Source organism: Copadichromis virginalis, linkage group LG22, assembly GCF_057382275.1.
Source record: "Copadichromis virginalis isolate Kocher_CV1m ecotype Utaka linkage group LG22, C_Virginalis_male_GT1.1, whole genome shotgun sequence".
In the NCBI taxonomy this organism is placed as follows: Eukaryota; Metazoa; Chordata; class Actinopteri; order Cichliformes; family Cichlidae; genus Copadichromis; species Copadichromis virginalis.
In genome coordinates this window covers 8,812,109-8,825,048 of record NC_140638.1, presented here as the reverse complement: position 1 = coordinate 8,825,048, position 12,940 = coordinate 8,812,109, and positions in this window count along the sequence as shown.

Here is a 12,940-nt window from a genome sequence, read left to right as displayed (position 1 = left end):
GCTTTGATTGTTACTGGACTTAATGTAAAACTCGCTGTTTCAATCTCATACAGACGTGCATTAACCAAAAATCATTCGAGAGAAAATGCTGTTGATGTGTTGAGGGTCGAAGCTTCCTGGGACTGGCTTTGAAGTGAACTTTACATTTTTAAGACATCAATCTGTAGTCTTTGTAGTGTAGAATCAGAACTCCTAAATGTTTCCATGTTTGGCTTTGATTGTATAATTTCACACTTGTGTGCGTCTGTGGCCGTCAGTCCTCCTGTCAGCGTGGCAGCTCTGTGCCTCATTATGATGTTCATGTATTCAATCTGCATCTCAGAGGTTTAGGTTCAGTTTCTTTGCCTCCACAGCCATATCTGAACTTGAATCCTGCTGCTTTTCTTGGAGAACAAGTTTTTTCATGATGGCAAACTATAATAAGGGCCCTGATTAAACTCGCTGGCTGAAAGCTTTTAGGGCTTTATTGACAATTCGACTCTTTTGCTCCGGTTTGACTTTGACCTGCAGTGGACTTTGACATTCATCCCTTTTTAAGGAGGAATGAGTTTTATCATTGTAGTTCTTTGGGGAAAAAAATACTTTGATGCAAATTGCATTGAATGTTTGAAATTGCGATTTTCATTCTTACAAGCAGCAATTCCAGTTGTTGATTCCTGTTTTCTGTCAAGTTTCTTATGATCTTACTTTCCATGGCTGACACAGCAATTTCTAACCGTGGTATTGATTAAGGAGTAATAAAAAGACAATGAATACTAAAAATGTTCCTGTTTGGATTTTTCTAACTGAAAGCAGAGGCAGCCAAGGATATATTCATTGTTAGGTTTATCATCTGGCCACTAGATGGAGACAGAGACTAAATACTGGAGAGCAAATGAGTTTCAGTCATGTATGAACTTGAGTGTTGAACCTTAGGTGTTTGTTTTTTGTTTTTTTTTTACATTTAAAAACAAAACAAAGTTTCTGTAACAGATTGCAAATAGCATCTATTTGTTTCTGAGGCTCAAATGATGAAAAATGATTTAAAATCTGTGACCAGAATTTTCAAAAACTCCTAATCAAATTATTATTAAACTAAAGCTGTATTCCACCAAAGTGTATCAGGTGCATCTCAGCTGGATATTACCAAACTTAAGGAAAGAAGGGACTAGGGCGCACATATGGAGCATTTAGTTAAAGTTTAGACAATTAAGTGATTCGCCTTACTGCTAAGAAATGTTCATGTTAAATAAATTATTTAGAAAAATTAAGTGTGAAGTTTGGAATCCTTCACTTATGTCGCCACATGTAGTTGTAGAATTGTTTATGAACCTTTTCAAACCAGCAAAAAAATGCATTGGAGTTTTAGCAATTATTTAACTTATATATGAAATTAAAAATGCCATTTTCATCTGTGTTGATGCTAAAGTTTCAGACTACCTAAGATGAATTACATGCATGTTTTAAATCACTTCAAGCACCCAAACCTGTAATTGGCCCACGTTTCCATTTTTGTATTAAAATATCCCTCACCTGAGAAATGTCTACTCTACTCTATGTACAACAAGAGGAAACGTCGGTGCTTTTAAATGTGAGCCGCATGGAGGAAGCTTTAATGACTCTTTAAAAGAAACTATATGTTTTACCATGTAATCTAAGGCAGCCATTGAGCAAACAGACAATGTGCTATCAATTTTTCTCCCCATGGAGCAGGAAGTACTTTGCTGATGGAGGGTGACCCAGTGATGAATGTGATGGTCCGATGACTTCGACATGTTAAGAAAAGTTCTTTCATCTCACGCTTTTCACTTTGTGGGGAGGGGAAGAAGTGCTGCACTGCAGGTTGTGTTTTACTCTTCTTGCAACATTTATGAAAGAGTTATTGTGGTTTGTTTCCCAGACCAGCAAAAGTATAGAGTTAATGTGCTGCACAAGGAGCTTTGATGGACCGGATAATGCTCGTGGGACTAATGATTTATTGTACTAAAAGGAGAACCGCTGCAGATTTCTTAGATTCATTTGTGTTCTTGATGAAACTGAGTAATGGTACAGTCACTGTTTGTTTGTTTGTTTTATGGGGGGGGGGAAAAAGAATTAGAATTGTTTCTTAAAAAACAAACCAAAAGAAAAACACCTTTAAAGTGGTTTTAAATGTAATTGCGTTACAGAAACTGTGATTTTGACTTAGCTGGAATTAGACTGTATATAAAAGACGGACAGCGCGCCATCACCCATAGTTACTGAGGTCGTGTTGTGAAGCCTCAAGAAAAGCAGCATTGTGTTTTTAAACTAATGATTTAGAAACATGAACACTCACCCTCACGTAAAATGAACAACACGTTGTATTCACCAAGCCCTGAAACTAGCAACCGAGACCATGAACTCATCAGAAAAATGTGTATCGAATGAATGAATGAGATTTTCCTCATAGTCTGTTATTAAGTAAACTTCATCTAGCAACCAGAGGCTTCACCCCCTAGTGGCCATTAGAAAGACTGCAGGTTTAATGCACTTGTGTGTTGGCTTCAGACCACCAGGGGTTTGTTAATCTCGGTCCAAAGGCACAGGTTCACCAATAAAACAAGCATAGTTTGAGCATACAGGTAATCATCCAGTGCTTTTTTTTCTTTTAGAAAAACTCCAACGACACATCAGATCAATCTGTTTCAATATCAGTCACTTCAATCGAGGTACAACAAAACTACTGCTATGTAACTTGGGTAAGTTATTAGTTGCCTAGCACTGAGTAATATTTAACACTGCTAGATGACACATGACCAGTTATGCAAAGAGAAAAGAGAAACAAAAAACGGAGAACCCTTTTAGCACAGTGACAGTAGCAAGCATCGGCTAAACACCTAGATTAGAAGCGTATTAGCGTCAAGGATGAGTTGGCCGTGCAGCAGAACGGTGTTCACCCAGAAGCTCAAAATTTGCTCCCGAGTGAGGCAGAAACAAGAGAGCTGAAGTGCTCTAAGTCATTGGTTGATAAATAAACATCTCCTTATATAAACAGAGACAGAAGAGCCTAAGTGCTCCGCTCTGTTCAGATGTACAGAAGTAAGCACAGAAAACATTAAAGTGCTTCTGAAGGTTAAAAAAGCGGTCAGGGAAAAGAATGTGTTTAGAAATGATCACATTAATGTGAGAATATTGATTTTCTTTTTAAACTACTGGCCACACAAATCACGTCTGGTGCACTTTCATCAAATCGTTCTTCTCAGTTTTTCTCATTTACTTGGGTTTAGTTTGTTATTGTGCACATCAGAAAGAGCACTTCTCATTCTTTGCTAGCATTTGAAAACGTTTTAGGATATTTATACAATTAACTAAGACAGGTGTCTACAAATTGTCAGATAGTTCAGATCTGATGAGAACACAGCTGTAAGTCATGAATATACAGTGGGATGCAAAAGTTTGGGCAGCCTTGTTAATAGTCATTATTTTCCTGTATAAATCGTTGGTTGTTACAATAAAAAATGTCAGTTAAATATATCATATATGAGACACACACAGTGATATTTGAGAAGTGAAATGAAGTTTTTTGGATTTACAGAAAGTGTGCAATAATTGTTTAAACAAAATCAGGCAGGTGCATAAATTTAGGCACTGCTGTCATTTTATTGATTCCAAAACCTTTAGAACTAATTATTGGAACTCAAGTTGGCTTGGTAAGCTCAGCGACCCCTGACCTACATACACAGGTGAATCCAATAATGAGAAAGAGTATTTAAGGGGGTCAATTGTAAGTTTCCCTCCTCTTTTAATTTCCTCTGAAGAGTAGCAACATGGGGGTCTCAAAACAACTCTCAAATGACCTGAAGACAAAGATTGTTCACCATCATGGTTTAGGGGAAGGATACAGAAAGCTGTCTCAGAGATTTAAGCTGTCTGTTTCCACAGTTAGGAACATATTGAGAAAATGGAAGACCACAGGCTCAGTTCAAGTTAAGGCTCGAAGTGGCAGACCAAGAAAAATCTCGGATAGACAGAAACGACGAATGGTGAGAACCGTCAGTCAACCCACAGACCAGCACCAAAGACCTACAACATCATCTTGCAGCAGATGGAGTCACTGTGCATCGTTCAACCATTCAGCACACTTTACACAAGGAGATGCTGTATATGAGAGTGATGCAGAGAAGCCTTTTCTCCACCCACAGCGCAAACAGAGCCGCTTGAGGTTTGCTAAAGCACATTTGGACAAGCCAGCTTCATTCTGGAATAAGGTGCTGGGGACTGATGAAACTAAGATTGAGGTATTTGGGCATAACAAGGGGTGTTATGCATGGAGGAAAAAGAACACAGCATTCCAAGAAAAACACCTGCTACCTACAGTGAAATATGGTGGTGGTTCCATCCTGCTGTGGGGCTGTGTGGCCAGTGCAGGGACTGGGAATCTTGTCAAAGATGAGGGACACATGGATTCCACTCAATATCAGCAGATTCTGGAGACAAATGTCCAGGAATCAGTGACAAAGCTGAAGCTGCGCCGGGGCTGGATTTTTCAACAAGACAATGACCCGAAACACTGCTCAAAACCCACTAAGACTTTCATGCAGAGGAACAAGTGCAATGTTCTGGAACGTTCATCTCAGTCCCCAGACCTGAATATTATTGAAAATTTGTGGTGTGAGTTAGAGAGAGCTGTCCATGCTCGGAAGCCATCAAACCTGAATGAACTAGAGATGTTTTGTAAAGAGGAATGGTCCAAAATACCTTCAACCACAATCCAGACTCTCATTGGAACCTACAGGAAGCGTTTAGAGGCTGTAATTTCTGCAAAAGGCAGATCTACTAAATATTGATTTCATTTCTTTTTTTGTGGTGCCCAAATTTATGCACCTGCCTGATTTTGTTTAAACAATTATTGCACACTTTCTGTAAATCCAATAAACTTCATTTCACTTCTCAAATAACACTGTGTGTGTCTCCTATATGATATATTTAACTGACATTTTTTATTGTAACAACAGACGATTTATACAGGAAAATAATGACTATTAACAAGGTTGCCCAAACTTTTGCATCCCACTGTAAGTACTGCAAAAACATTTTAGAACAACTGAGGTACAACCATTTGTGAAGATGGTAGAAGCTGCTCATATAAATATTTTGCAAGGGAAGTGGAGGAAGAGAGGAAAAGGAGTCAGAATATTTATATTCAATTCCACCATCCGGCTGGGGTCTTTCTGTGTGGAGTTTGCATATTCTCCCTGTGTTTGCATGGGTTCACTCCGGGTACTCCAGCTTCCTCCCACAGTCCAAAGACATGCAGTTAGTGGGGATAGGTTAATTGGAAACTCTAAATCGCCCATAGGGTGTGAATGTCTGTGTCTCCTGCGACAGACTGTCCAGGTTTACCCTGCCTCTCGCCCTAAGACAGCTGGGATAGGCTCCTGCCCCCCCACGAATCCTGAAAAAGGATAAGCAGCAGAGAATGAATGGATGGATGGATACAGGGAGATGCTGATGGCACAGCCAGAAGCTTCTGGATATGATCCACCAGCTAGCTGGGGTCTTTCTGTGTCCTCCCTGTGCCTGCGTGGGTTCTCTCTTGTTAGGCTTCGTCCTGCAGTCCAGACACATATATGTTAGGTTAAATAGGTGCGACTTGTGAGCGTGAATGTCTGTGACAGACCGGAAATATATCCACGATGTACCTTGCCTCTCGCCCTGTGACAGCTGAGATGAGATGGAGAACAGCAAAGAGTATGGATACAGCATATTGTCTCTTTGTCCACAAACTGAAGCAACAAGAAACCCAGCAACATCTTTTTATTATTATATAGTGTTGTGTGTAGTAGACCCATTGTTTTTTTTTTTTCCACAGTGCTTGTTTTTGGTACAGATTGTCCACATAGATTTTTAGCATTTTACCCATTAACTTTCGTTTCCAGTGATGTGTTGGATGTCCCCTCATTCAGAAAGGTCCCTGCCAGATGGTGGATTTGAACCCAGGACCTTCTTGCTGTGTGGCTAACCAGCTCCCAGTCTTAAACTCAATATTTAGGTATCCTGTGAAGAATCTGTAGTCTGGTACAGTAAAGTAGGCACTTAAAACATAAAGTGAAAGAATGAGAAACACAGTTGTAAAGTCATTTTAACAAAGTATCCAAACATTTTGACCACGCTGTGAGAGATTTGTCATTAGATTGCTCTCTTCCACAGCGTGTCGTTTGTCCCGCCTTCTTCCCCTTATGTCAACCGGTCATGGCAGATGGCCCCGCCCCCTCTCTGAACCTGGTTCTACTGGAGGTTTCTTCCTGTTAAAAGGAAGTTTTTCCTTCCAACTGTCGCCAAAGTGCTGGCATGAATGTGGCATGCGTTCTGAGTGCTGAATTAGAGCAGAAAAGCACTATGTAAGAAGTCCATTTACCATTTTGGTGGAAATGACTCTTCTGGCAAGTAAATTAAAAGTTTGGAATATGCTAGAACCTTTTGCAGGTATATTTAACTGAATTTAATTAAAATTAAGCGATCACTATTAATTTTACTCAGTGAATTGACAATATTTCTGTCTGTTGGGGTTTAGAATCAGTTGTATAGCGTACAACCAAGCATGCATTTTCTGTTTTCAGTCCCTGCAACACTTTGATAGTCAAATGTGGTTTACATGCATTCAGTAAACTTTATGTAAAACCCATAGACAGGAGAATTCACACGTGGACTGCAACTTCAACATCCCGAGCCGTTTTTTGTTTTAGCTGCTGAAACCGCTGCAAGCTCAGATTTAATAGTGTGAGTGCAGAAACACAACAGTGAAGCTGTTACACTGTCGGAGTGGAAGTTAATAATCTAATGTTTCGTCTCTCGTATACAACAAATTGTCTCATGTCATAAAAAAATGACTCCATAACTTAATTTGAAGCCCTCCAGGATGAGACGTTTTTGCAAAACACTTCTTGACCTAACTCGATTTTAGCCAACCCGTAAGTGGAATACAAAACACTTACACAGCAGAAAGTTCAGACGCATGGAGCATTTGTCAAATTAGTACATTTTTTCACTTTTTTGCAGCTTTTTTTATTTGCTGGAGGGAGAGCCCTGCCATTATGCCATTATGCTATCTTGTTACTAAGCGGCTAAGTGGCTTCTGTAGCCATATTCCCTCCGACTGGGCTTATTATAAAATTCCACAGCACCCTGTTTGAATTAAGAAACAGCAACGAGCAGAGATAAAGTTACTGTTAATGATATTCCCTGACTTGCTTAATGGGGGAGAGGACTTTAAAGTGCCTTAAGGAAGACGAGACTATTTTTCATTCCAGGGGTCCAACGTTTAATTATTTATCCATACGTTAAAAAATGCATTATTAACTGCTGAAATTACAGAATCTGCATCCTTGCCAGAAAGGCACTCCAGCTTTTCAGATATTGTTTTTTTGGGTGATGCTGGGGATTGCTGGTTCAATCCTAAGACCAGCAGGAATAATCATTAATAAAGCCACAAACTCCGAAATGCACCCAGCGGAGCAGCTCAACAGACTTTAGCTGTACCGAGAATCAGTCTCTGTATAACTGTGAGACGTTGTTTCTAGGAAATGTATATTTAAAAAAGCAGTCATTTCAGTTCAGTTCAATCAGTTTTATGTATATAGCGCCAAATCACAATAACAGTCACCTCAATGTGCTTTATATTCTAAGGTAAAGACCTTACAGTATTAGAAAGAAACCCCCCAAATCACATGACCCTCTATGAACAACCGCTTGGCGACAGTGGGAAGGAAGAACTCCCTTTATAACAGGAAGAACCAGGGTCAAGGAGAGGCAGCCAATCACCAATATAGGTTGGTTGAGAGGCAGGAAAAAAGAGTCCTACAGAGAGAATCTCATCATTAACACATCAACACTTTAAAGATGATCTGTTATCTCCATATCAGCGCTGTTTTTGTATCTGGGCTCTTGGGCTAGATTGGTACACTGGGCCTTAGTGCAGGCTCTCAGACAACTTTCCTTTGATTGGCTGCCCCTTACAAAGAGAAGGTTTAAACAGCACGGCTGCTCATTTACAAAGTCACTGCTCTTTGACATCACTCAGACTCAAGAATAGGAAAAAAACGGTGCAAAACTGACTTTTTAGATCTGTCTGAACCCTAAAGATTTGACTCGCATACACTCACCTTGTTATGCAAAACTTTGGACATTGTTTGACATGAGTGTCCAACATTTTAAATTTATGTATGACAGACAATAAGGGAAAGCTCACACATCAGGTGGTATCACACCTCCATACACACACTGTTTTGCTGTTAAATTGTTTGCTTGTTTTTCTTGGCAGCTGTTTTTGGTGCACTGACATCAGGTGGCATTCAACCTTCAAACACCAGTTCAAATATTCAGCTGGAATTTTTCAGATGTCAAGATGTGAGATACACCAGCTGGTGTTTTAACTGTTGTTCACTCCTTAAATACCAACAGTGGTCACGCTGAGTTTGTGCCATTCAAACAGTTTAACTTTCAGGTAAACTGATGTGTTAAAGATTTTTTTCAGAGCTCACTCATTAAGACTAGAATAAAACGACTGCTTTGACTCCGGCTCTTTTATAAACCATCTCGGTTGTAAATATTTCACAATATTTTAACCCCTTCAACTATTTCTGGCACTTCCAGCTCCACCTTAAATTTGAGTTTCTGTCATTATTTGCTGATCAGCTTAAATTTCACATGATTTTTTTCCATCTCTAGCTTCTGCCAACATTTCATCTCTTTCCTCTTCCTCTTGTTTGAATGCCAATTCAGTTTTGTTCATATAGTGCAAATTCATAACAACAGTTCCCATAAGGTCATTTAAAATATAAGGTAAAGATCATACAGTGTTAGGCACAAATGCTCCATGCATTCTTCAACTATTTTCATTACTTATATACAAACTGTCAGTGCCAGAACCTGAAGTGTTTAAACTTTACATTGTAATTAATTATATTCTTTAAAGCTGCTACTAGAGATACTCAAACCCATTTAGAGCTTCATTGTCAGCTAGCATTTAAAATGCTTTAACTCCATTTGGCACCTTAAAGAAACAATATTGACTTTATATGCTGCTTTTTGGTGGGAGCAAGTGCAGCATTTCTTGATGTATTTATTGGAGATTCTACATACAAATTATTGTCACCTATATGCACAACTCATTTAATCAAAGGTACACAACATTTTAATCGAGCTGAGGTCTGAAGTTTGACTGGATCATTGCAACATATTGATTATTTTCTTTTTCTGCTATTCTGTTGATTTGCTGTTGTGTTTGAGACGTCCTGCTGCACGACCAGTTTCAGCTAAGCTTCAGTTGTTGGAAGCTTGACATTTGAGTTTAAAATACTTTGATGCAAACATTTTCCAAACGTAAGCAGGGTTGCCAGGTTTGCTTGTTTTTTTTAGAGCAAGCCCTCCAAATAAGCCATGCTTGTTCAGTCTTATTCTAATTGTATTGTCATGAACTTTAACATTTAACATGCTAACTGACCCCCTTAGTGTCTGAGATGTAGCTCTCAGGGGTTTTTTTGCAATTTCTCTGAGTGACTTTGGACTGAATTTGCCGGGACATCCGGGAAGATTGGCAAATGTTTTCCACGTGTAAATAATCTTCCTCACTGCAGAATGATGGATGTCAGACTGTTTGGAAATGGCCTTATAATCCTTCCCAGATTGAAGGGCAGCAACAAGTACTTCTGTATGATCATTGCTAATGTTATTCCTCCTTGGCACCTGAATGCTCCAGCAAACTGCCAAAACGTCTGCTTTTATAGAGGCGCTCACACTTGCTGATGAGCAGTTAAGTGCATTTGATTAGCAGCACCTGGCTGCTGCTTACCCTCTTAATTCTTATGGAAGCAGTAAAGTTGTACTTAGATTTTCACTTAGACTTTCTGTGATAATCATAATGAATACAGTATCTACTTCTAATAATTTTCGTACTGCTGCAATATTTTTCCATGTACAGTAAAAATAAAAACTTGTATCTTGTGATGAGAGCACAGATATGCGTTGAGGTTGTTGCACTAACTGAAGAATTTGCAGACCAGAATCATCCGAGTGCAAACTTCCTCTTGGGCCAATAGGCTTCTTCTCCTTCGGTTTGTACCACAGTAACAAACTAGTCTGTTGGTAACCACACTCCCCTGCAGTTACACTATCGCCATTCTTCACTTATGTAAATGACCTTCGGACACGGTGTCCCTGCCACTGACCAACAGTTAAGAGACAGTAACCGGCTGTGTGCCTCAGGGAGCTGTTGCTCAATCCTTGTTATGCCTGAGCCTCATGCCAGCTCTGGGACTGTTAGAGAGAGAGCGAGGGAGAACGAACCTCCCGGCCGTCTGCTGCAAACGCTCCCTCAGCTCTAAAAACCCCTCCCTTGCATGTAACTAAGCAACAGGCCTTCAAAACAGGAAACAGAGCAGGGGATTCCGTCACGGCGGTCGAGAAAAAAGGAGAACATTGACGGGAGACAGGAAGTCTGACTGTAAGAAAGAGCGGGCATGGTGGTGGGGTGTGGTGAGGGGTCACCACTCCTCTGACAGGGTGAATGTTGAACAAAGTTTTTATGGTCCAAAAACTCCAAAAATGTTTCTGTTTTTACTCCCTTATAGCTCAAACAGGTGATAATAAGAGTACAGGGTTCACTCAGTACCAATGATTCAAGCAGGTGGTGAGACATCTGGCTTCCAATGCTTCAATCTTAAGCAGTTATAAAGCAGAATTGTTCATAGAGTGTATTCATGGTGATATAATACTTTTACACACTCACATTTTTGTTTGATCTCAGCTCTGAATACCTTTCTTTTCATCGCTCTCGTGTCTTTTCAGGCAACTGTAAAGCTGTGCCAGTACCAGATTACTTCATGTCCCTTGAAACCAGTTTTCTGGTCACAGTCTGAACTCAAGTCTTGGTCACAGGGACTATTTTTAATGTTTTATTATTCTACATCAAGAAACACTTTATAAAATAGCAGTTATGAAAGCACATATGGTGACAGGGGTGTGTGAGGAAGCTTAAAAACACAAAGACCTACAGTATTAATTTTTCACTTTCCTTCCAAATTATTTTTCCAAAACAAACAGGTGATTGAGCAGTGGGAAAGCTGGTATTTTGGGCCAGTTGTTTCTCGGTTTTTGTATAACTTACAATGCCGCCCAATGTTCCATCATGTTTTTGTTCAGACCCAAATAAAGCCGGGCTCTGAAGTTTGAGGGTTAGAACTGTGGAAAGAAAATCCAGTCGAGGTCTTTTCCACCTCGCCGTGTCCAAACCACGTCATACCAGGCAGAGCGCTCGCAAAAATTTGGCAGCGGCCGCACACGGGATGGCAGACGACAAAAATCTGTGGGTTTGTGATAGGGAGACCACCCCCAACCCCCTGATCGGATTTACCCCTCCCTCTTAGACCCTTAAAATGATATACCACATGAAACTCTGGGAAAAGCAGCTCGGCAGCGCTCCCAGCAGGGAACACGGAGACGTGGGGTCAAACATGTATTTAAAAGTTTCCTGGACACAAACATGATTTACAGCCTGATTAAATTAGCAATGTGATTGTGTCACTCATTAGCCGAGAGATTGCACCATAAAGAAAATGTTCAGCGCGCTGCTTTGTGTTTGTGTTTGTGCTGTCCAAACGAAGTCACGCCGCTGGTTCACAGCGAAGGTCACACAACCGTGCAGTGCGAAGGCCTCCCTTTAAATGCACTTTAAGTCCAGGGATTCAAACCTGCTGCAGTCATGTCGTGATTTCACATGTACACCACCTTAAGACTTTTAACTGGCTGGCAAACAACTCAAGTGTGCCACAGGGACTGTTCCCTTGTTACAAGATGTTCATTTGGGATTAAAGTTTGAGCCAGCTGCTTGCTGCCAATCTTTATTGCCCAACAAGTGCCCTGTGTTTTACTGCTCTTAACCCTCAATATGCTACTGTATTACAAAGTCAATCTTTACATTAAAGAGCAGCCTAACTGCAGCTGAATATCTGTTTTTAACTCACCTACTGTGTTTTGCTTCCTTCTTATGTTGCTGGAGTCAGTGTCAGTGCATTGTGACACAGAAAATGAGTGTGGTTAATGAAACACCCGTAGACCTTAGATAGATGATGGACACAGACACCGTGACATGACCCACTGGTTTTTGACCTCCTGGATTGTAAGATTTTGGCTGTTGGTATGATGTTTTTGTTAGTTTGTTTTTAGCCTGAAGTAACCATGTTTGGTTGTGTGGGTGGATGGTTGATGGGTGGATCCTGAGTTATGCATCCATCGACAGTTTGTTAGTGCAGTTTCGTACACATCCTGACATATCATTGATCAGTGATAACATTAAAAAAAAGCTACTAAAGGTAAAGTCAGCAGGTCTAAATTGGTGATTTGAATTGTCTGAGTAGGTAATAAGGGCAATCCACAAATAGTGTTAATAGGTGTGGTTAGTTTTATGGGTCATTTACAAAAGTTGTGCTGTTTTCTACACGCAGTTTAGAGTTCAAGTTCATTTCAACATCAAGCGTAAAAAATAAGACGTGCTTTTTTCCCGGCGTTAAATATTGATGTAATTAACAGTAGATTGCGTGTTGGAAGCAGTGATGCATCAACTCCCAGAAATACATATGCAACAGGTTCAGTTACTCTGAGTTCCCTCCTCTTACGTATAATCTTACTGCTGCGCTCTCTTCGTAAACACCTAAAGTGCTCTTTTTTACGCCAAAACCCAGTTTGGTCTGCGTTAGCAATCTGGCCATATGTTGACACCACGGTTATTATAGATAACTTAAACGAAAAACTAAATGTGAAAAAAAAAACATGTTAAAAAGTAAAAATAAAAGCTAGACTTTTGAAGAAAATAAAAACTAATTGAAATTAGGAAATATCCTTAATTTTAGTGTTTGTTAGTTAAAATATTTTCATCAAAAATTGCTTCATGAGAGTTTGATAGATGTATTTATTTAGACCAGTAAGACCTGTACTGATTTTCACA